The 21,240-nt window shown below is 41.6% G+C and overlaps 2 long non-coding RNA genes across 3 annotated transcripts in view; both read left to right on the forward strand.

The window, feature by feature from the left end:
* The window catches only part of LOC109367219 (uncharacterized), a 146,422-nt gene that overhangs the window by 62,464 nt on the left and 62,718 nt on the right, over positions 1 to 21,240 (forward strand). The window lies entirely within an intron of this gene.
* LOC104910611 (uncharacterized) lies at positions 1,562 to 12,212 on the forward strand. Of its 2 annotated transcripts, none has more exons than XR_014882953.1 (3): positions 1,562 to 8,403; positions 8,831 to 8,965; positions 9,821 to 12,212. It is a non-coding gene; the product is annotated as an uncharacterized LOC104910611 (long non-coding RNA). The 2 variants fall into 2 exon arrangements; XR_002114122.2 differs by having other exon boundaries at positions 1,570 to 8,403; positions 8,843 to 8,965.

The raw sequence follows: 21,240 nt of genomic DNA on the forward strand, positions 1-21,240 counted from the left end.
AAAAATTCATAATCGCATGCTTGGAGCTCAAGTCATGTTTGCAAACTTAGCTATTCCTGCTTGAAGTATTTCTTGGCAGAAGTCTCTGGTGAGAGAGTAGCAGATGAACTGGGAAGCAATCTACTTTATCCCCCTGTGGACTCTTCACACAGGACAAACTCAGAAGTTTAGGCTTTGTAAAGACAGTGTTCCTTTGCTGTAAGACTACGTAAAGAATTGCAATTGCAAGTTCTTAACTGTGTCTGAAAAGAACTCCCTAACAGGTGCCTGAATGCAGAAGTTAGGTCATGGTTACCCTGCAACTATCACAAGTTTCTGTAGGAACCAGGAGTGCTTAGTACATCTTAAGTGTATGAAAAGAAGTTTTAGCCTATTTTAAACATCTTTTTCATGATACTCATGACTTACAACATTCTGTCTGGATGCAAAAGACTTCAAATCCTCACAATCACAGAAAAAGAGATATTAGAACTTTAAAATTTTGCCTTCGCTTGCAAGAATAATCATGTTATCCTAATTTTTACATATTTAAACCTCTCTAGCTTAGGTAGAAGTTGATCTGATATTTTACTGGGAAAGAGATCAAACTCTCTCTTTGAATAGCAAATGCTATTTTAATATTTTTATGTTTTCTGGCTTTCTCGCTCGACTTCACAATCTAATTGCTCTGCTGCCAGAGATCCTCTTAGTCACATCTGCCTTAAAAATTTAAAGGCAATATCTATTTATATATAAAAACAATATGGTTGAGTGTGTGTTCGTATGTGTATGTTTGAGGAGGGCGTATGCATATACATATTACCAAATGAGAGACGAGGAGATGGTGGTGATAAATGAGGAGGTGAATTATATTTTCAGCAATTGTGGATCTTTACACAAAGGATGAAATTTTAATCAACTGTCTTAGCATGCGCAGAATTATTGAAACTGATGTGAAGAGCATATTTTTTTATTTGAAATACCACTTGTAGAGACCTTTGGGAGTCTCCTGCTCTTTATTGTTCTTCATGTCAGATGAAACTCGCTGAGAATGTCTGGCTTTACTTTCACAGTTAGGAGTGTCATAACTATTTATTTAGACCCCTGGAAAAGACTGATGTGCTAAGGGACAGCACATAGCCTGTGTAAAATGGTAAAATAGAAGTGTGAAACTAAATTTCGTCATGATAGAAATACTGTTATCCTTTGGACTGAGAATTTATAGAGATGGCAGAATGGAAACCCGGTTGGTTCACATCCTGAACCTTGAGATATTTGGTATTTCTGTGGTGATACTCATACTGCTTCCACTCCATTGAACAATTGAGCACTTCCGAAGAATGTGAAAGTTGCAATAGTCTCCATTGCCTTCATTTCTCTCCTCCTACCCAAGCTGAGAAGTAGATATTTACTTAAGTCTTTGTATTTCTGTATAATTTATCAAAGCTTGTCAGAGTCTAGGAAGAGTTTTGCATTTATTACTGAAGGTGATGCAGACTGGCAATATTTTGAAGGCAATGAGAAAGAAATGTTATTCTCTCAGAAATGAGATTTTTCTGTTCATATCCGAGGTGCCAACAACACCCATGTTTTCTGCATCATCATGACTGCATGGCATTGCTTGGTGAGACAGGATCATGTGTACTGTGGAGTGGGAGGACTAACTTTACAAACAGAGTTTGTATTTAGTTGGGAAGCCACTGCAAAGAACAGAGCTTCTGGCTGTTGCATTTGTCTCAATTTCAATTACTGTTATGTAAATTCCATGACTTCCAGGCTTTTCAGATTGTGTTGTTGGAGTCCTAGGTATAATTCATTTCAGTTTGTGCTAGCTGTAGTTACATTTATTCTGGATGCTTGTGGGAAGTGATCAGAAACCTACAGGCACTCAAATGAAGTTCCTGCTTGATGGAGATTTGAATGACAACTTGGACATTACAAAAAAAGACCCCCAAAAAATGCAGCTTCACTCATGAGATCAAAAGTAATATCTTTGAAGTTGTAATTTAGCCCATTAAACTGTGGGCTGCTTGTAAAGCCTTCAGCTGTATTGTAGGCTCGTGTATCTGGGGAGCAGTGGAAGACCTGACATCTTCTGAAAGACAGAGCCCGGTGGAACGGAGCTGGAGCTTGTTACCATCCATTGATACTGTGAGGTTCACAGCTCACACCTGGTTCTCACAAATATTTTGAAACTACTGTAGTTAAATGTAAGTAATTATTTTATCACTATATTATCTGCGATGCAAAAATGAAAAGCAAGGCTTTTGAACATGATTTCTTCAGCAAAATCATAATGAATTGAAAAAATAATCTTAAAAAAGGATATCTACTGTGTTGCAGGTGATAATTTAAATGCTTGAATATGTCAGAAAAGACATTTTTAAGACATATTAGCACGTAGGCAGGAAGCATTTTTCTTTTAGTTCCACTTACCTCCATGTGATACAGAGACCCTCTCAGTGCTGCTCTCAATCAAACCCTGATCCCAAAGCTTACTCTATTGCACCTTCTAGTAAGAGTAATAAAGAATAATCTAGTAAGAGTAATAAACCCCCACTACATTTTACTAGTGGCCTACCCATTTAAGAAATGACTCGTTTGAAGTCTCAAAACCAGTACTTAATAAAATGGACAATAATTTGGAAAAGTTCTCTGCAAGGTGGAATATTCTGAGGCATCCTGAAAGTGTTAGTAGTTGGTCTTGAAATGAATATAGAGAGGAGATGACTAAGTGGGGAAAAAATAGAACAGCACAAACCAAGGTTGGTTAGCATTGATGCAGAAGTGATTACCTTTCTTAGACGTAAGTTTTCCTTGTTTTCATTTAATCCAGAGAAGATTTTGAAGGTTAACATGCTCCTTCTGTGTGAAACTGAAGCAACACATTTAAATGGGAGCAGAATAGATGCTTGCAACATAACGGAATTACATTGATAAATGGGATGATTTAGAGTGAGAGGGGATGTGCGCAGAAAAGGTCAGAATCTGGGAAGAACTCAAGGCCAGCTTAATGTGCTCGTTTCCCCAACTATTGCTTCCCAACAGATTCCACAGAGATCATTAAAGTTGGTGAGTGCTGAGTTATTCAAAACATTATGGACATCTGTAAACTTATTTATCTGGAAAAAAAAAAATCTATCTTTTTCCTTAACGTTCACCAGTAGCTGAGCCAAGCTTGTTTCAAGTGAGGAGGACTTGTGATATAAAAGATTTACTTAATTTTCATTGCTGCACATAAAACATCTGACAGTATTTGCCAAGAAAACTAAAATGCCTCTCTTTGTTTGCACAAGCCAAAGGAAAAGTACAGTGTATCCGTCTGCAAACGAACATCAAAGCACTTTTGCAAAATCAAGGATGGTGACATGTATTTGGAGAAACAGTATGAGAGCTGCTTGTCAGAGAGTGATGGGGGTCTCTGCACTTACCAAGCATAATCCCGATTGGAGCCACATCTTTTCTTTCTTCTCTTTATTATCACTTCGTGGTTAACATTTGTTGACGAGTAGGATTAACAGCACATTTTCAATGACATTTAGCTCTTTTAACAAGCTCTCTGCTGTCAAAGGTGGCTGGCCTGAAAAAAAGGAGAAAAGTCATTAAGCAAACAAATCTTTGCCAGGAGTTGATGCTAAACATACCATCACCCTGTGTGAGTTATTCACTGTATATGAAATTTATTCCTTGAGACTGTGACCTTGGTGTTGATTAAGCAGAAATCCCTTCTTTTTCTGTCATTATTAACAGCTTTTGGTGTTGTGTGGCCCCCGTTTCTTGCTTTCAATTGTTCCTTTTTAAGCATCCGTTAAGGATGACTTAGTTATGTATTCTGTAGTTGTGCTCTTTAGTGTATCCTTGTGAGGCACAGTGCCTCATTTTCATGGGCCTGCCAGGACCATGATGGGTCGGTAACAGCCAGTTACAGAATCTGGACGCATTAAGGTTGGAAAAGACCACTGAGTCCAGCCCCCAACCCCCCCTCCCACCACGCCCAATGACCACGTCCCTCAGTACCACATCTACCCTCTTCTTGAACACCCACAGGGACAGTGACTCCACCATCTCCCTGGGCAGCCTGTGCCGGTGCACCACTGCTCTTTCTGAGAAGTTTTTCCTAATATCCAACCTGAGGCCATTACTTCTCCTACTGACAGGAGCAGAGATGCTGTTTGTAGACAAGAGAAGACCACCTGCTTGGGACCTCCTGTAAAGGGGAGCCTTCACTACTTGTAAGGGGAAAGGGAGCGCATGCTGGCTCTTCTCCATTTGCTTGAGTTCAGAAGGGCCTCTCTGTACTGTAGGAGATGGAGTATCAGTAGGTTGCCCTTAGGTCACTTGGTTTTGAGTGGATCCCAAATATGGAAAATGGTTTAAATCCACCTCCAGCTCCTTGTAAACATAGGATCAGAGAGAGAACTGAACCTTTCTGGTGCCTGCTGCTAAGCATGAAACCGTTTATGGAACAGGAACACTGCAAGTATTCACTTAGGCCCACAATTTCTGAAAGAAAAAAAAAAAAGAGCACTCCACCAAAATAAAAGCTGGGTGTGTTTTATCAGATTCTTTTTGGGTGAAGTCACTCAGTGATAAATGGAATAGACTGGGGGAATTATAAACTGAACTTTCTGTAAAGCCTAATGTGATTAGGTTACATTACAGAGCATAACTGGCACCTCATCCTATGAAGAAAGCCTGGCTGCCCAAGTCTTTGTAGTGACTGGCAAAGATTCCTTCAGCATTTTGCAGTTTCACTGTTAAACTCCCATTTTTGGTAGCCTCTTGGCACTCTCCCTCAGAGTGGGACATCAGCTTCATGCTGCTGATCAGAAGGCCTTTCAGGATCCTGGGGCACAGTCGCAAGGCAGTGTAGGTACAATAATGACTTGTTTCTCATGCGGTCACCAAACTTATGTGTTTTGCTAGTAAGACAAGGTGTGGGTACTGTGGAGTGGTGGTTAACCTTGAGCCTTAGGACCCAGCTCCCTGCTAAATGTACTGTAAAAGCCAACATGGAGCTATTAATTCCTTATGGGCGTTAGTGGGTTGCTGTTGGCAGCATTATCTCCATGATATGTGTAACGCCGTTAGAGATGGGAAGTGTATTATCTTGGCATACCGATGCACTGCTAGAATGTTAATGCTTGGATCAGGGTGGTGAGGAGGAAGACGTGAATGGATGTAGGGGAAAATCAGTTTCTCATTTACGTAGCAAAAGTAAACATTTAATGTTTCAGCAAGAGTACATAGAATAGCATACCTTGCAGGGAACGCTGACAGCTTTTACAGTTGCAATCACAGTAGAACTCAGCAAATCAAATGCAAAATTATAAGATCACGTGAAAAGTGTGCAGAAAAACTCTGTAACTGGAATGACATTGTAGACCTAGAAAATTAATGTTCTAAAAGCATTTTCCTTTTGTCATAATAGATCTGTCTATCAAATGCTTTGATTTTGACCAAGGCACAATCTTTTTTTCCTGCAAATGTCTCTGTGACAAATTTCTGTCTAGGTTTGACCCAGATCTACTTAGTTTGAATAAATCAGTATGTACTCTAATTTCTTAAAAGTTTTCAGGTTACTTTACTAAGGGAATTTTTTCACTTTGGACACTGGCTAGTTTTAAGCTTTATTCTCCATTGACTTATGCGAAAGCTAGTTGTATACAGTCTGTTACTACTTTCTCCTTCTTTTTTTTTTTTTTTTTTTAAAGGTTTGAACAACTCAATTTATCCAATTTTCCTATGATTTTTTCGGTTACATGTGATGTCCTTCTGTTGGTTGCTGTGTCATAGTATACAGTAATCATACTAATGGAACAGGAATTATTGGAAGGTGGAAGAGATGTTGTTTCACTGGAAAATATACTGCAGCATCCTCAGCTAAGACCAAACTGGCCACCTCTATTATCTCTTGCTTTCCATTGATAAAAGGGACTGGGACTTTGCTGCTAGTGCTTTCCCCTGCAGGTCAAACCTAAAAGCAACTCTTGTTTTTTTCTGTAGTATTCTGGGAATCACAGATAACAACCTGCTGCTCCATTAAGAAACCTGCAAAGCCCAGCAATGTGTTCAGTAAGTGGTTATTTGGAATCCCGGAATGGTTGCGGTAGGAAGGGACCTCTGGGTCCATCTGACCCAACTGCCTGCTCAAATAAGAGCCAGCACCGAGAGCAGGGTGCCCAGGACCATGCCCAGGTGGTACTCTTTATAGAAGTAAACTGGATAGGGAGGATGTCAGTCTTTTTTTTTTTTTTTTTTTTTTTTTTTTAACACATCTTTCTTACCATCTGCTTTCCCCAGCCACTTGGAGTAGCCGGTTGTCAATTGCATGATACCACACTGATGCTGAGGTTCCCTTTGGGACACTGCTGTAAGGCCGATGCAGTCATTACCATCTCTTCCTGGTAACTTGGACCCTGTCACTGAGCTGCTTATAACACTTGTGACTCTGCTGGCAATATGGGACATTGCAGTGTGCTGCTAAGTGGTTGATTTGGTTTGGGTACTGTCTGTTATTTTCCCTGACTAGAGGCATTCCCTCTCAACTTTTCTTTTTCGGTAGATGAGTGGTGGTAAGAATGGAAGAAGCATAGAATCAGTAAGGCTAAAGAAGACCTGTAATATTATCAACCATCAAATCCATCCCCACCATGCCCACTAAACCATGTTTCTGAGTGCCACATCTACCCTTTTGTACACCTCCAGAGATGGTGGATCCATCATCTCCCTGGATACAAAGGCAGATTTCAGATCTCAAATACATTAGTGTTAGAGCTTTTAGACATACAGTACTATTGACGGTTGGGACTCCTTCAGTGCTTTTATAAAGCAGGAGGGAACCATGGAACCATAGAAACACCAGAGTTGGAAAGGATCTCCAAGATCACCCTGTCAACTGTCTTCCTACTACCAGTATTTCCCCACTAAATCACGTCCCTTAGTACAACATCTGAACGTTTCTTGAACACCTTTACGGACGGTGGCTCAACCACCTCCCTGGGCAGCCCATTCCAGCACCTAAGAGAAGGAGAAGTGAAAGATGATCAGAAAAAAGTGCTGCTTTTAACTGAGTGTTTTCATGGTAAGTGATTTTTCAAGATATGCTATCTCAAACCAATGATGACCATTATGGCTTTAGCTGTGGAAAAAGAAAAAAAGAAAAGAAGAACCAGAGACCTCTGTGTTGAAATCTGCACAGCACACTGCTGTGTTAATAGTGCAGAAAGCATTTCATAGAATGGCTTGGGTTGGAAGTGACTTCAAAAATCATCCTGTTCCAACCCCCCCCATGCTGCAGGCAAGGTTGCCAACCACTAAATCAGGCACTTGATCAGGTTGCCCAGGCTCCTATCCAAACTTGCCTTGATTTAACAAGCAAGAGTCTCTGCACTGAAAAGAAAGAGAAAAGGAAAAATAGAGAAACCACTGCATTTAAGCAATTCTTAGCTTCCAACATGCATTAACCTGGGCACACTTGGGTAGAAATAGATATGGGCTGCAAACTTGTGACAGTACTGGAGGATGTACTAATCTATTCAGTGATTAGATAAGTAGATCTTAATTTAGGTCTGTGAATGATCTCATTTGACAAATGACTTGGGCTATGTCTGTAGTGTTGGGCCAAGGAGGAGTTTCATGTGGGAAAGGGCCGCAGGTACCTGGTTTCTGCAGAAAGGAGATTTGATGTGTGACCTAGAAGTGATCTGGGCCAGGATCTAGCATGTCTCCCAGTCAATCTCTTTTGGGAAATGAGATGAACTCATAGCACCTGAATATTTCCCTAGCATGGTTTCCAGGAGTAGAAAATATCTTAAAAATCTTTCCTAGAAATGTCAGAGGAAATAATTTTGCTGTTCAGTTCTGGCTTAAGCAGCAGTAATGAGATGTTTTCCTTGTTCCGAGAGAAGGAAAATGGCAGTCCAAAGTTCAGTCCTGAATTCCTGCTGGCAGCAGTGGGATTGCATACATACATCTAAGGCAAGTATTGACAAGAATACTACTAGGAAATATATGATGATTTTTTAGGCTTTCTTTCCATAAGGTAGAAGAGAATAAGCGGAGTTGTATCTGTATTAACTATATCTGCTATATCAGAATTAGCAATACTGATGGTACACTTAATGTTTTTAATGCCTGTCACAGCCTGGTGTGATTGGCTTCCTTCTGGTGTGTATGAGTGAGGAAACTTGCAGCATACATAGAACACAGCCTGTGTGTCATCGGCTCTCCTGTTGATTTAGTTTCATTTTCTGTTTATCTGGCTTGCTCAACTGCCTGTAACAGCATTAAAGTGTTCTTCTGATCTTTGTCTCCATGTGTTCAAAAAATGTACTTTTGAAAGCCTTCATGCCAAAGGGACGTTCTGACTGAGGGGCAGCTCTTGGATTTGTTTCAGAAGCCACTGGCAAGTTACAAACTTCGGTGAGTCTTATTTATAACAACCTCTAGTGACAGAGCCATAGCATTTGGCTTAGATTAGATAAGATTAAGCATAAAGACAAATTAAAGTTCCCAGAAATTATTTACTTGCGGTATTGACATTCTACCTTGAAGTAGGAGGTAATGGAAGTTTCATGAGAAAGTCTGCAGTCTCAGGAAGTCTGGTTAGACGTGCCTTCCTTCTAACATTTGCCCTACATTAGAAAATCTTTAATCTGCTGATTGGAAGCATGGTACAGGATAAATTCATAACTTGGTGAAAAGAATTGTCCATGGAATCTGTTAACACTCCTAATACCTTCACTCAACCTTAGGGCTCCTGGACAACTTTCCCCTATTCACCCACACTGCACCTAATATGCTAGCGAGGTACTGTGAGTGTTGAGTCTTGCCTCTTGCTGTTAATTAGTTTCTTTGTCAGAGACCCGGGGAACTGTGCAACTGTGTTGCTTCTCAGCAATTTTATGGATACTTGCTGACAACTCAATACAGAAAGTTGTTCAGTAGAAGAACATGCAAATCCTACCTTGGACTGCCGGTCTAGGTGAGTGCCTGTTGTTACCATTCATACTATGCTGTTTGAGTCTGAGCACTTTTCCGGTGAACCCATGTCCAAAGGTGTTCAGACTCGAGCAACCAGAGAACTACACTGTCATGCTTCCCTTAGGCTCCAAAGAACTAAACTACTGAAATAGGCATTAGGCTGACACACGTTGTCCCTGCAGGAGCAGTCTCAAAAAATTAAGATTAATACATCCTCTGGCCTCCAATTCATTCACTGTTAAACCTTGTGTCTGTGCCAAGGTCTTGCCTAGAATATTAAAATATCTCTACTTCCATTGCCTGTCACATTGTCCCCTGCCATTTGCCAAAACTTGTTTGCCAAAATGGACTTCCTTTCCGACAGCTCATGATAATTCACTTTTTTCTGTTTAAATCCATCAATTGGCTTAGTGAGCCTTAACAAAGCCATATTAACCTGCCATATCTTCATCTTCCAAGAATCATCTTAGTCCTTCAACTGCTTTCACTTAATTCTTCATCTTGTTTCCTTATCATTCTTGCTTCTAGCTGTTTCCAATCTCTATGCCTGTTTATGTGGATCTTGCTGAATGGTGACTGGCCTAATACTGCTGCCCCAGCTACATCAAATATATGCAACTTTCAGTTTTGAAAACATAGCAAGACTTGCAGTGGAATTTGGAGGAGAGATTTCAAGACCATTTGCTAAGACCACTGCTTCTAAAAAGCACTCGTAGCCTGCTGTTTTCTCTAATAGCTCTCTTCCCAAATTACTTTTTTGATTCCTGTGTACATCTTGCCTAGTTTTGTCTCAAGTAGTTAAGATTATGTGCATCCAATTCAGTGGATTTATGTTTTTTGTCTTAATCTTGAACAGGATAATTTTAAGATAGCTTGTCCACAAAGTGTTGATGGTGAGGGTTCTGCACGTGAAGAAGAGTGGAATGTTACTGTCTGATGATGGAGGTGGTGGTTACAAACTCTTGAGAATGAGTGATGATCCTTTTAAACCTGCAAAAGAGTGGAGAAGTAGAAAGGCTGATCTGGAAGAAGATGCCAAGACCTGAAGAATTTAGTTGTTCTATTGATTTGTATCTGAAGAAGTTAGAACTCACCCAAATAAGAGGATGGTACTTCCTTGCTGAGAAATACCAGTGCTAGTGAAAAGCAGCAGAAGCGTATATGTGCTCTGCAGGAGAGCCAGCAAATTGCAACAGTGAAGTCTTCTGAGAGCTGACTTTGTTAGCAAGTGATTTTGAGAGAGAATAAATCTACTGAATTATGGTTGTACATATTAACTGCTGTCCGCTGGACATGTCAACTATTACTTAATTCAAGGTACAAGTTCAAGTGAACTGTGGGCTTTTCAAGCCTCTGGGCACTTTGCTTTGAATGCCATTTTTTGAATGACATTGTCTTTGACTCCCAAAGTTTATCTGGTGACCAGCTTTCTGGAGGCTTATTTGAGATAATCTTTTCCTCCTGGAAAAGTTCATGAAGGTTTTAAGGACATAAATTGCTATTGAACTATTCATTTATCTACAGAAAAGACATGCTATATGCCTACCACTAATGACAAGGTGGAGATACAAAGGGTCGACCTTTTCTGTATCAATAAAAACAAATTGTGTTTTAAGAGAAGCACTTTAAGCAAGAAACGTATTTGGTGGTATCATATACCGAGCACTGTTGGAAAAAAGAAAAACAACACCTGAAGATGAACTGCATCTTTTGCTGGCAGAATTTAATCACAGGATTGACAAGCATGATGATGTGCAAGATGATGTGGTTAATGCTCCAGGCTTTCCATATTTTGTTGTCATCGTCTTCTCTGTAAGGAAGAAGCATTGTATAGACTAATTCATACTCCAGATTCTTTTGCGGGAGTTGGAGGGACTACATGAACTTTTGCAGTCTTTCTGCTCTAATCCAGCAATTTGGTCATTTGACTTCCTTGAACTTGGTTTAAGGCTTTACTAGAAAGCTGCTACTTAACGAGCTGAGAGTGGTTGGTTTGTATTGGAAGAGAACTGGTAGACAACAGGGTTTCCAGAGGATTTCTCAATCCCTTTTCCATTTTTGATGTCTCCTTTCCCTGTATTATAGATTTCCTTGAATAAAAATATGGAGTAATATGCACTGAACAGTGTGTATAGTAGATACTGACACTTCTAGGCAGCCTGAAAGTAGATAGGAGCTTTGTGTGTTGAGGAAATTCATTTTATGCTGTTAACAACATACAAGACTCCTTTCAAATTGCCTCAAATTTCCAGAGGAAGAGAACTGGGAAGGGCAATTCCACATCTGTCATCACTGTTTGCCTCACAGTTCCTCTGGTTTGACAGCATTGTGGGAAAAAAATGGTCTGCATTTGCAATGCAAGTTGTGAAATGTTTGCAAAAGTCATCTTGCTTTATCCTTTATGCGTCCACTGAATATTCACTTTAGAAATGTTTTTATTTTCTATTCAGGGAAACTGTCTAAAAAGGAATGTATCTAATTGTCATTTACTGACTACTGGGGAGCTGTAATCTCCTGGAGCTTCGGTACCATGCTGAATTACTGGACTTTGTTTTTCACATCAACTCTATCAAGGTTGTGTCTTTTCTGTTATTTGTGTAATAGATAGCATTGTGCCTCTGGAAACACCTCATGTCCTTCAGAACCAGTAGTATATTCCCTGCCTGTTTAGCAGTTTTTGCAGTGCTTGGACCAAATTCTTTTAAATCAGTTGTGTTGTGCAGAATTTGAGCCACTCCATTTAGCAGGCATACAGTTACTTGATCGTAGCTCTTTTAGTGGCAGTGAATCTCCCACTTTCTTCATAAATTGAATTCAATTATCACTTCTTTACCCAGTCTTCATGAGCATGTTTAGACATCTCCCTTTACATCTGGAATTTTAAATAGAAGAAACAATAGTAGTGATCACTTCCGCAATTTATGGTCTAAGAGATGGCCTAATGAATTAATAAAATTTGCAGCTGCAAAGAAATTCTGGCTAGGTTTTTCCAGTGCCTTTTTACAAAGTACTCTTAAGCCTCATGAGATTCCCTAAATTCAGCCTGGTGGTTTTTGACATAAATACTGACAAATGGAGTACATGATGTCTTGTAGACCTGTTGAAAGTTATACAATTGAGTGTTAGAAAAAGGATATCAATATACTAGATTCAGGCACCCTCATGCAACTGTCAAAGCACATTGCTCATGCACTGTGTGTTTCAGATGTGAATGGTTAAACAAAGGACAAGGTTAAATCAAGGGGAGATTCTACAGCTAATAAAAAAAATATTTAAATGTGTGCTCTTGTTACTGTGACTTTAATGAAAACTTCCTTCCTTCCATCCAAGAAATTGGAACAGTCTGAGCCTCTAAGTTATTCTACCTTCATGGCAAGGTAGCTGTCTTGAAGATTGCACAAACTGCTATTACACTGGCAACACGAACTGCTGCATTCACTTCATCAAGCCAAGGTGTTAACGTAACGTAACGTAACGTAATCTGGCTGCAACGTGTAGCTCTATCCTTCCACAAAATCAAACCTGGAGAGTGATGGAGCTGCTTTTTCCTTCTTTTTGAGCATTCCTGATGCTGCAGTTCCCTTCTTGTGTCAGCTGGTGGCTGCTGAGTCCTTCTCCAGCCCAAAACACTGCCTGCTTCTGGGAGCATTAGGGTGCTCAGCAACATCCCTCATCCCTGGGGATGTGTGCTAAGGATGGGATGCTCTATTCTTCTATCTAGATCATTTTTTTGTTGTTGTTTCTAGTTATGTAAGCTGATAAAATATTTCTGTGGGCAAAACACCCAGAGACTTCTATGGCAAAGGAGAAAGAACAGATAAAAAACTAAATTTTGAGTTATCTCCTGCTGTTTGTACATAATTTGTCTTTATAATTTCAAGTGCAGATCAGGTCAGCATGGAAAACTTTGCTCTCTATTAACATCCTCTTCTTTGCAGTGGCATCTATAAGCAAGCTATCTGTGCTCAAGGTAACTACTTCTAGAATTGTTCATCATGATCTTCATCCCAAAGCAGGGAGATTTCAAATCAAAACCTGAAACTGGGCAAAAATAGAGTGTTAGCAATTGCTTAGTTTTCTTTCAAGATGTCAAGTGGGGTCGTTGTCCCATATCTATAAATGACGGAGCCATTTTTTCTGTGTGACAAAGACAGATTTTTGTTTGAAAGTATAGGTCAAATATCCTGGAAAAATGAGTCATTTTTTCCATTAATCTTGGATATTACAGGGTAGTTTGTTATTTGTTGTATATATTTTTTGTTTGGTTGTGGTTTTGTTTTTTTTTTCATTCCAGTAAATAATTCCATGGGCTCCTTATTTCCTGTTTAATCAACCAGTTTGTTAAATGAGGGTTCTGCAGTGATACATCTTGTTGAATGAGAACAGGTGGTTTTCACCTTCATCTGTCGTCAGCTGGCATTACTGCTTGGTTTATAATGAGAAGTGTGAAAGAGGCACGCTTTTCCCACAAGGCAAACACATGTTGGGTGAATGCTTGGGTTTAAAGGGCAGATAACTAATTAGCTGTAAAGAGCCCATTTCTCTAAACACAGCAAGGTGGTGATTTTCACTTGAACAAGTACTAACAGGAGAACTGTGCTTTAAAAGAAAAAAAAAAAAAGAAGAAAAAAGAAAAGACTGTTTAGGAATTTAAGGCCATCAGTCCATTCCAGAGCTGGTGGGATTCGTATCTTCTGGTGAGGCATTGGAACAGGCTGGGAGCTGGTAGAGTCACTGTTGCTGCAGGTGTTCAAGAACTGTGGAGATGTAGCACTCAGGGACGTGGTTAGTGGGTATAGTGGGGATGGGTCTATGGTTGACGATCTTAATGCTGATTCTGTGATTCTTTTGTAGATACTTTCACTGTGTGTCTTTGGAGGATGCCTGAGATGTATGACTCGGGAGGGAGGAGCACAGGGGTGGGGCGAAGACATTGCTGGTGTGAGCACTCAGTTGCTCCTCAGGAAGCCCAGCAAAGTTGTGGCTGGCTTAAGAACTTGAGACCAAAGAACCTCTAATAGTGGAAGCTAGGACTGAAAATATGACCCTGTAGCCCATGACTCCTGGCCTCCAGCTCTAGAAACACCCCAGGACAAGAGAATACTGAGGGCGGATTGACTGCTCCTTATGAAGAACCTCTCCTTTCTGTTCAGAAGCCTGCTAAATGCTTGCCTGAGGTTTTGCAGTGGTGGGAAGAGGGGAGGAAAAAGAATGAGGCCTGAATGGAGATGTACATGTGGGAGGGAGGCAGAACTGGGGCAGTGAGTGTTCCTGGAGCCCTGCATGGAGCAGCAGCAGTCTGTGTGGCACTAAAATGTTTTAAACTCATGACAGGGGAGCTCTCTGTGGATTGAACACTTCAAAGGGAGAGCCTGAGAGCTCTTTAAATAATGCGGAGCAACAAGAAAAAGCCTGAATTGCACACCCACAGGAAAGAAAGCAGGCCTCACTCGGCCTGGGTGTAAAGCAGTATAATCCCATTGGCTTCAGGGAGCTTGCAATAGCTGACGCCATGGAAGAATTTAGTCTAGTGTGTCTAACAGTCTTATGTAGCCTGAATAATTCTTTTGTCCTGTCTATGCATTCTGATTGTAGCAATAGGTATTAGAATATGTGTTGGTTTTGCTTCCAGTGAGGCAAGTTTTATTGCGCTGGTCTGAGGGACCCTTGTTAAAATTGCACTGCTGAACTGTTTCTTCAGCTGTCCAAAAAGTTCTGTCTTTGGGTAGGCCACAAGTCTGGAAAATGTCAGCCTGGGAGGTGAATCTTAAGGAAAGTTACAAACAGCAAAAGATAAGAAGTTAAAATGGAAATCCTTTACCAGGATTGAAAGTAACCACTAGTAGCCTGATAGCTGTATTAAACAATTTAAAGAAAATACTTTTTAGAAAAATTCTAAAATACACTTTACAATTCATCAGAGGAGCCTAATGCTCCAGAATACTGGAAAAAAACCCTGCCTGGTGAAATATGCATTAGTTAAAACTACACTATCCATAGAACCTGGGAAAAATACAGGGATGCTGTCTGGACTTGCAGACATGGGATCGGGAAAGACAGTGTGCAGGCAGAACTGAACTTGGCAAGGGATGTGAAAAACAGTTTGAAGACCTTCTACAGGTACATTGGCCAGAAGAGAAAGGCCAAAGCAAGTGTACCTCCTTTGGTAAATGTAAAAGGAGAACTGGCTTCAATGGATGAGAAGGTGAGGTACTGAATGAATTAATTGCCTTGGTCTTCGCTGGCAGCCAGGATTCTAATATTTCTCATGTCCCTGTACCCTGCATCCCTTAAGCCTTCTAGGTGGGGACAGGAGGAGCAAATCCCCCATATTGTAAGGGCAGAGCAAGTCCAAGACCGCCTCATGAGACTGAATGTGTATGAGTCTATGAGGCCAGATGGAATGCATCCCAGGGTTCTGAAGGAGCTGGCTGAGGTGGTTGCTGAGCCGCTCTCCATAATATTTGAAAAGTCGTGGCTGTCAGGTGAGGTCCCTGGAGGTCCTGGGTGACTGAAGGAAGAGTCATGTCACTCCCATTTTTAAGAAAGGGAGCGAGGAGGACCCAGGGAACTACAGGCCAGTGAATCTCACCTCAGTACCTGAGAAGATCATGAAACTCATCCTCCTGAGTGATATGCTTGATCACATGAGGAATGAGCGTGTGATCCAAGACAGCCAGCATGGCTTCACCACGTCATGCTTAACAAATATAAGTGGCCTTCTATGATGGAGTGATTGTAGTGGTGGACAAGGGAAAGGTGACCGATGTCATTTACCTGGACTTGAGCAAGGCCTCTGACATGGTCCCCCACCACATCCTTATTTCCGAATTGGAGGGATGCGGATTTGATGGGTGGACCTGAAGATTAAGGAATTGGTTGAAAGGCTGCAGACAAAGTGTGGTGAATAATGGTTTTATGTCCACGTAGAGTCTGGTAACAAGTGGCGAGTGGCGTCCCCCAGGGGTTTGTCTTGGGACCAGTGCTCTTTAACATCTTTTTCAGTGACATCAATGATGGAATTGAGTGCACCCTCAGCAAGTTTGCTGATGACACCAAGTTGAGTAGTGCGGTTGACATGATGGAAGGAAGGGATGCTATTCAGAGGGACCTCAACGGACTTGAAAGGTGGGATAGGGTGAACTTAATGAGATTCAACACAGCAAAGTGCAAGATTTTGCACTTGGGCCAGAGGAATCCCAGGCATTTATACAGACTGGAAGGAGCAGTCCTTGAGAGCAGCCCTGCAGAGAAGGACCTGGGGGTCCTGGTGGATAAAAAACTTAACATGAGCCAGCAGCATGCTCTTGCGGCTCAGAAAGCAAATGGTATCCTGGGTTCCATCAGAAGACGGGTGGCCAAAAGGGTCAGGGAAGTGCCTGTGCCTCTCTACTCTGCCCTTTTGAGATCCCATCTGTAGTACTGTGTCCAGGTCTAGGGCTCCCAATACAAGAAAGACAGCGAGATGTTGGAGAGGGTCCATGAAAGAGGAGGGCCATGAAGATGATCTGAGGGCTGGAGCTGGGGTAGATAGGCTGAGGGAGCTGGGTTTCTTCAGCCTGCAGAAAAGAAGGCTGTGGGGTGACCTCATTGCAGCCTTTCAGTACCTAAAGGGAGCCTACAAACAGGAGGGGAATCAACTCTTTGAAAGGGTTGATAACTGCAGGACAAGGGGAAATGTTTTTAAGTTGAAGGAGGAAGATTTAAGTTGAATGTCAGGGGAAAATTCTTTACAGAGAGAGTGGTGAGGTACTGGAATAGGCTGCCCAGAGAGATTGTGGATGCCCCGTCCCTAGAGGTGTTCAAGGCCAGATTGGATGGGGCCCTGGACAGCCTGGTCTACTATTAAATGTAGAGGTTGTTGTCCCTGTATGTGGCAGGGGGGTTGGATATTCATGATTGTTGAGGTCCCTTTCAAACCAGGCCGTTCTGTGATTCAGTGAACCTATGTTTGTATGGCTATGAATGTCTGCTGGTTTTAGAAGGAATTTTTAACATTCAGGTTTGTCACTGGTGGAGACCTGGCTGTGTATAAGGGAGTTTGAAATGTGAGGGGAAAGTGGTGGAGATATGAACTGCAGAGTGCACTAAATGCACTCATCCAAAAGGTCAATAAAGATATTAAACAGGATGAGCCCCAGTACTAACCTCTGGGGAACACCACTCATTACCAGTTGCCAGCTGGATTTAACTCCATTCACCATCACTTTCTGGGCAGTGCTCTGGAGGTGTCAGATCTGGATCACACAGCATCTGGAGATGCCAGATGCCTCACAAGGAACAATTTCCTTCCTTGGAGCATTTTGCTCCATAACATATTTACAGTTTGTTACTTTGAACTCCACATTGGTACTTCTGCTGTTGTTCTTCTGGTTTGTGCTCCTGTGGAGTGTATGATGTGAATCTGCTTCTCCAAAAAAGCAGCCAAGCCACTTCTCAGCATTTATCAGCAATCCTGGTCAACCGGAGAGGTCTTGGAGAATTGGAGGCTTGCACTCCATGTGTAATAATAATCATTAGGAGGATCTGGGGATCTACAGGCCTGTCAGCCTGAGTTCAGTGCTAGGGAAGTTATGGAACAGATTGTGATGAGTGTGATCATGTAACATGTGGAGAACAGCTGGGGATCAGGCCCAGCCAGCATGGGATCATGAAGGCAGGTCCTGTTTGACCAACCTGATTTCCTTCTATGACCAGATGACCTGACTGGTAGATGAAGGAAAGGCTATGGATGTAGTCTACCTAGACTTTAGGATAGCCTTTGACACTGTCTCCCACAGTGTTCTCCTGAAGAAGCTAGCAGCCTCTGGCTTGGATAGGTATACTCTTTTCTGAGTAGAGAACTGGCTGGATGACCGGGCCCAGAGAGTGATGGTGAATGGAATTAAATTCAGCTGGCAACTGGTAATGAGTGGTGTTCCCCAGGGGTTAGTGTCGGGGCTCATCCTGTTTAATATCTTTATTGACCTTTTGGGTGAGTGCATTTAGTGCACCCTCAGTAAGTTTGCAGATGATGCCAAATTGGCAGGAAGTGTTGATTGGCCTGGGCAATTGGCAAGGGCCCTACAGAGGGATCTGGACAGGCTGAATCGATGGGCTGAGGCCAATGGGATGAAGTTCAACATGATCAAGTATCAGATCTTACACTTTGGCCCCAACAACAACCCCATGCATCGCTATAGGCTTTGGGCAGAGTGGCTGCAAAGCTGCTTGGAGGAAAAGGACTGGGGGTGTTGGTTGATGCTGGTTGAACATGAGCTAGCAGTGTGCCCAGATGGCCAAAAAGACCAACAGCATCCTGGCTTGTGTCAGAAATATTGGAGCAGAGAGGTAATCGTTCCTCTGTACTCAGTTCTGGTGAGGCTGTACCTCGGGTACTATGTTCATTTTGGGTGCCTCACTACAAGAAAGACATTGAGGCCCTGGAGCATGTCCAGAGAAGGGCAGTGAAGCTGGTAAGAGGACTGAAGCAAAAGTCTTAAGGGGAGCAACTGAGGGAACTGGGATTGTTTGGTCTGGAAAAGAGGAGGCTCAGGGGAGGCATTATTGCTCCCCACAACTGCTTGAAAGGAGGTTGTAACAAGATAGGGCTAGACCTCTTCTCCCAGGTAACAGTGATAGGACAAGAGGTAATGGCCTTAAATTGAGCCAAGGGAGGTTCAGGTTGGATATTAGGAACAGCTTTTTCCAGGAAAGAGTGGTGAGACATCAACACAATCTGTTCAGGGATGTGCTGGAGTGACCATCCCTTGAGGTGTTCGAGAACCATGGAGTTGTGGCACTGAGAGACATGGTTAGTGGGCATGGTGAGGGTGGGTTGAGGTTTATTTGGTGATTTTAGAGATGTTTTCCAGCCTTAATGATTCTATGATTCCATGAAAATGTGTTCCATGAGCCTATGATATGAGATGATTAGTGTGAAAAATACACAAGCAGCTCAGTGTCTAAGATCTGCCAGATCTGAAATTTTTTTCAGGTAGTTCTGATTATGCCTTATTCCTCTAAGATATTATGTGTTGTTAGAATTTTCACCTTTGATTTATGTTTATAACTTCAAAAACTTTCATCATACTACAATGCTTACTTCTTGACAAGTGTGACAGACAGGTAGGTAGAAGAAGAAATTTGAATATACTTGAAAAGAAAGACAAAATAGATCTTAATGGCAAAGTTGTACAGCGTATTTTTGGTTTCTTTCTGTAGTTTAGGTGGAAAGGATTGTTCTTTTGCCAGTGTAAATATATAAATTTTAAAAGAGATGTCAAGGACTGCTTAACATAGAGACAACAAAAAAAATCACACATTCCCTTATAATGGCCCTGTTTTTGCATTCTACTTACTTATGCATTCACATTTGGTTTATTTATGAGATCTTTGCCCAGAAACATTCCCCGATTAGCTTTATATGGCTCTGTATGGTAATTAATATATCACTGTGATATTCCATCTGTTATTATTTTGCTAGCATTTACCTACGAGCCCTAGCTAAGATCAGAGGTTCATTTGGATCAGAAGATCAAAGTCTCTTTTGTAGTAGGGGCTCCATATATGCATAAAGCGTAACTGAGGCTTTCAGACTAAACACAGAAACCAGGAAAGTGCGAGTAAACTGAAGGGTGCTGGCCCTCGCGTTGCACTGACCAACCCACAGGCATCAGAGAGGAAATGTCACAGTCAGGAGTCCGGCTCAGACCACCTGCAGTCCCCTTTTCTCTCCTGCCCGTCCTCAGGGCAGAGGCACCTCTGTGGTATTTCCTTTCCATGTGAAAAACGCACAGGATGATTATGATTTGAGCAATATAAATCATTTGCCCAAGGCCACAGAAATAGTACATATTATGGATGCAATAATGACACTTATAATCTCTTTGCTCATTAAATGAAAGAATGGAGTAGTATTTATTGAACATAACATCAATATGTTGACTTTGATTTTTTTCATAGAATCACTAAGGTTGTAATAGACCACTAAGTTCACCAAGTCCAACCCCGACGCATCCCCACCGTGCCCACTGGCCACATCCCTCAATGCCACATCTCCACACTGCCTGAACACCTCCAAGGATAGTGATTCTACCACCTCCCTGCACAACCTGAATCAATTCCTCACTGCTCTGAGTTGTTTTTTCCTAATATCCAACCTAATATTTGCACACCAGCAAGTGCCTGCTGGGAGCAATGAGAGTTCCAAACTCTCTTTTGTAGGCTGGTGGACTCGGGAGGTGGTTATTCCCCTGCCCCAGGGCTGTGGTAGCACAGAAAATGCTCGAAGACCAGTAGCAATTTGGGTGGAAAGCCAGCAATGTGAGGTTGGTGAATGTGTAAAGAGAAGGGAGGAATGGTAGGGATAGTTCTGGGTATTGCTGTAGCTTCTGAACCCAAAGCTAAATTAAAAATAAATAACCTGCTAAGTGTGTGGGAATAGGAAGAACATTTTAATTTAGCATTGCAGATTGTGAGCAAGTGATTCTGGCAGGCTAAGGTAATGTTTTACCTATTATGATGATGGTGTTATTGCTGTGTACTGTGAGAGTACAGTGAAGACTACCTTTTATTGGAATGTTAATGTGTTAATTATTATAAATTATGTTGCTCCAAACTGCTATCCAATGAATGCAATCCTCATAAGCAGTGTGGCATTCGTGCTGACAGGCACTCATTATTTCTGTTCAGTGGCAGGAAGGCACCAGCTCAACTGTAAATACTGAAGTGAGCTAAAAGATATTCTACTTCAGGAAAACAAACAAACAAACTTAAGCATAAAAGGTTGAGAACTCACTTTTTACAGTTTTGTGACTGTAGAAATGGAGATGGTTTTATTTATGATATTGAGAAAACATTACAGGAAGTATTTAAAATAACACATCTACCCTTCATAGCAGTGCTGGCAAGGAAACTGTTCTACCTTAAATTGTAAAATATTTCCCTTCCCATCTTCCTCCTCGGTGAAGGAGACTTCTGTAGTGGAGGAAAAAGAAGCCACCGTCTGCACTTAAAAAAACAAAAAACAAAACAAAACCAAAAACATATTTATTATTCTGAAATGTCACAGTGGTGACTGTACCAGGGAGTTCCTCATGTCTGCACTCTGCCATCCTTCTGCAGGAGGGGGTGATAGGAGGATGTTCATTGCAGTTGTTTGAATGATGCATTGATTGCTCAGGACCTTAAACCAGGAGAGTTTATCTGGAGGATGCTGTGATGACAAAGCTCTCTGAAAACAGAAGAGAGAGCCTCTGGGAAGATCAGAAACCAAAATCCGTAACTGGCTTCAAA

This window comes from Meleagris gallopavo, chromosome 4 (genome assembly GCF_905368555.1).
Source record: "Meleagris gallopavo chromosome 4, MGAL_WU_HG_1.1, whole genome shotgun sequence".
In the NCBI taxonomy this organism is placed as follows: Eukaryota; Metazoa; Chordata; class Aves; order Galliformes; family Phasianidae; genus Meleagris; species Meleagris gallopavo.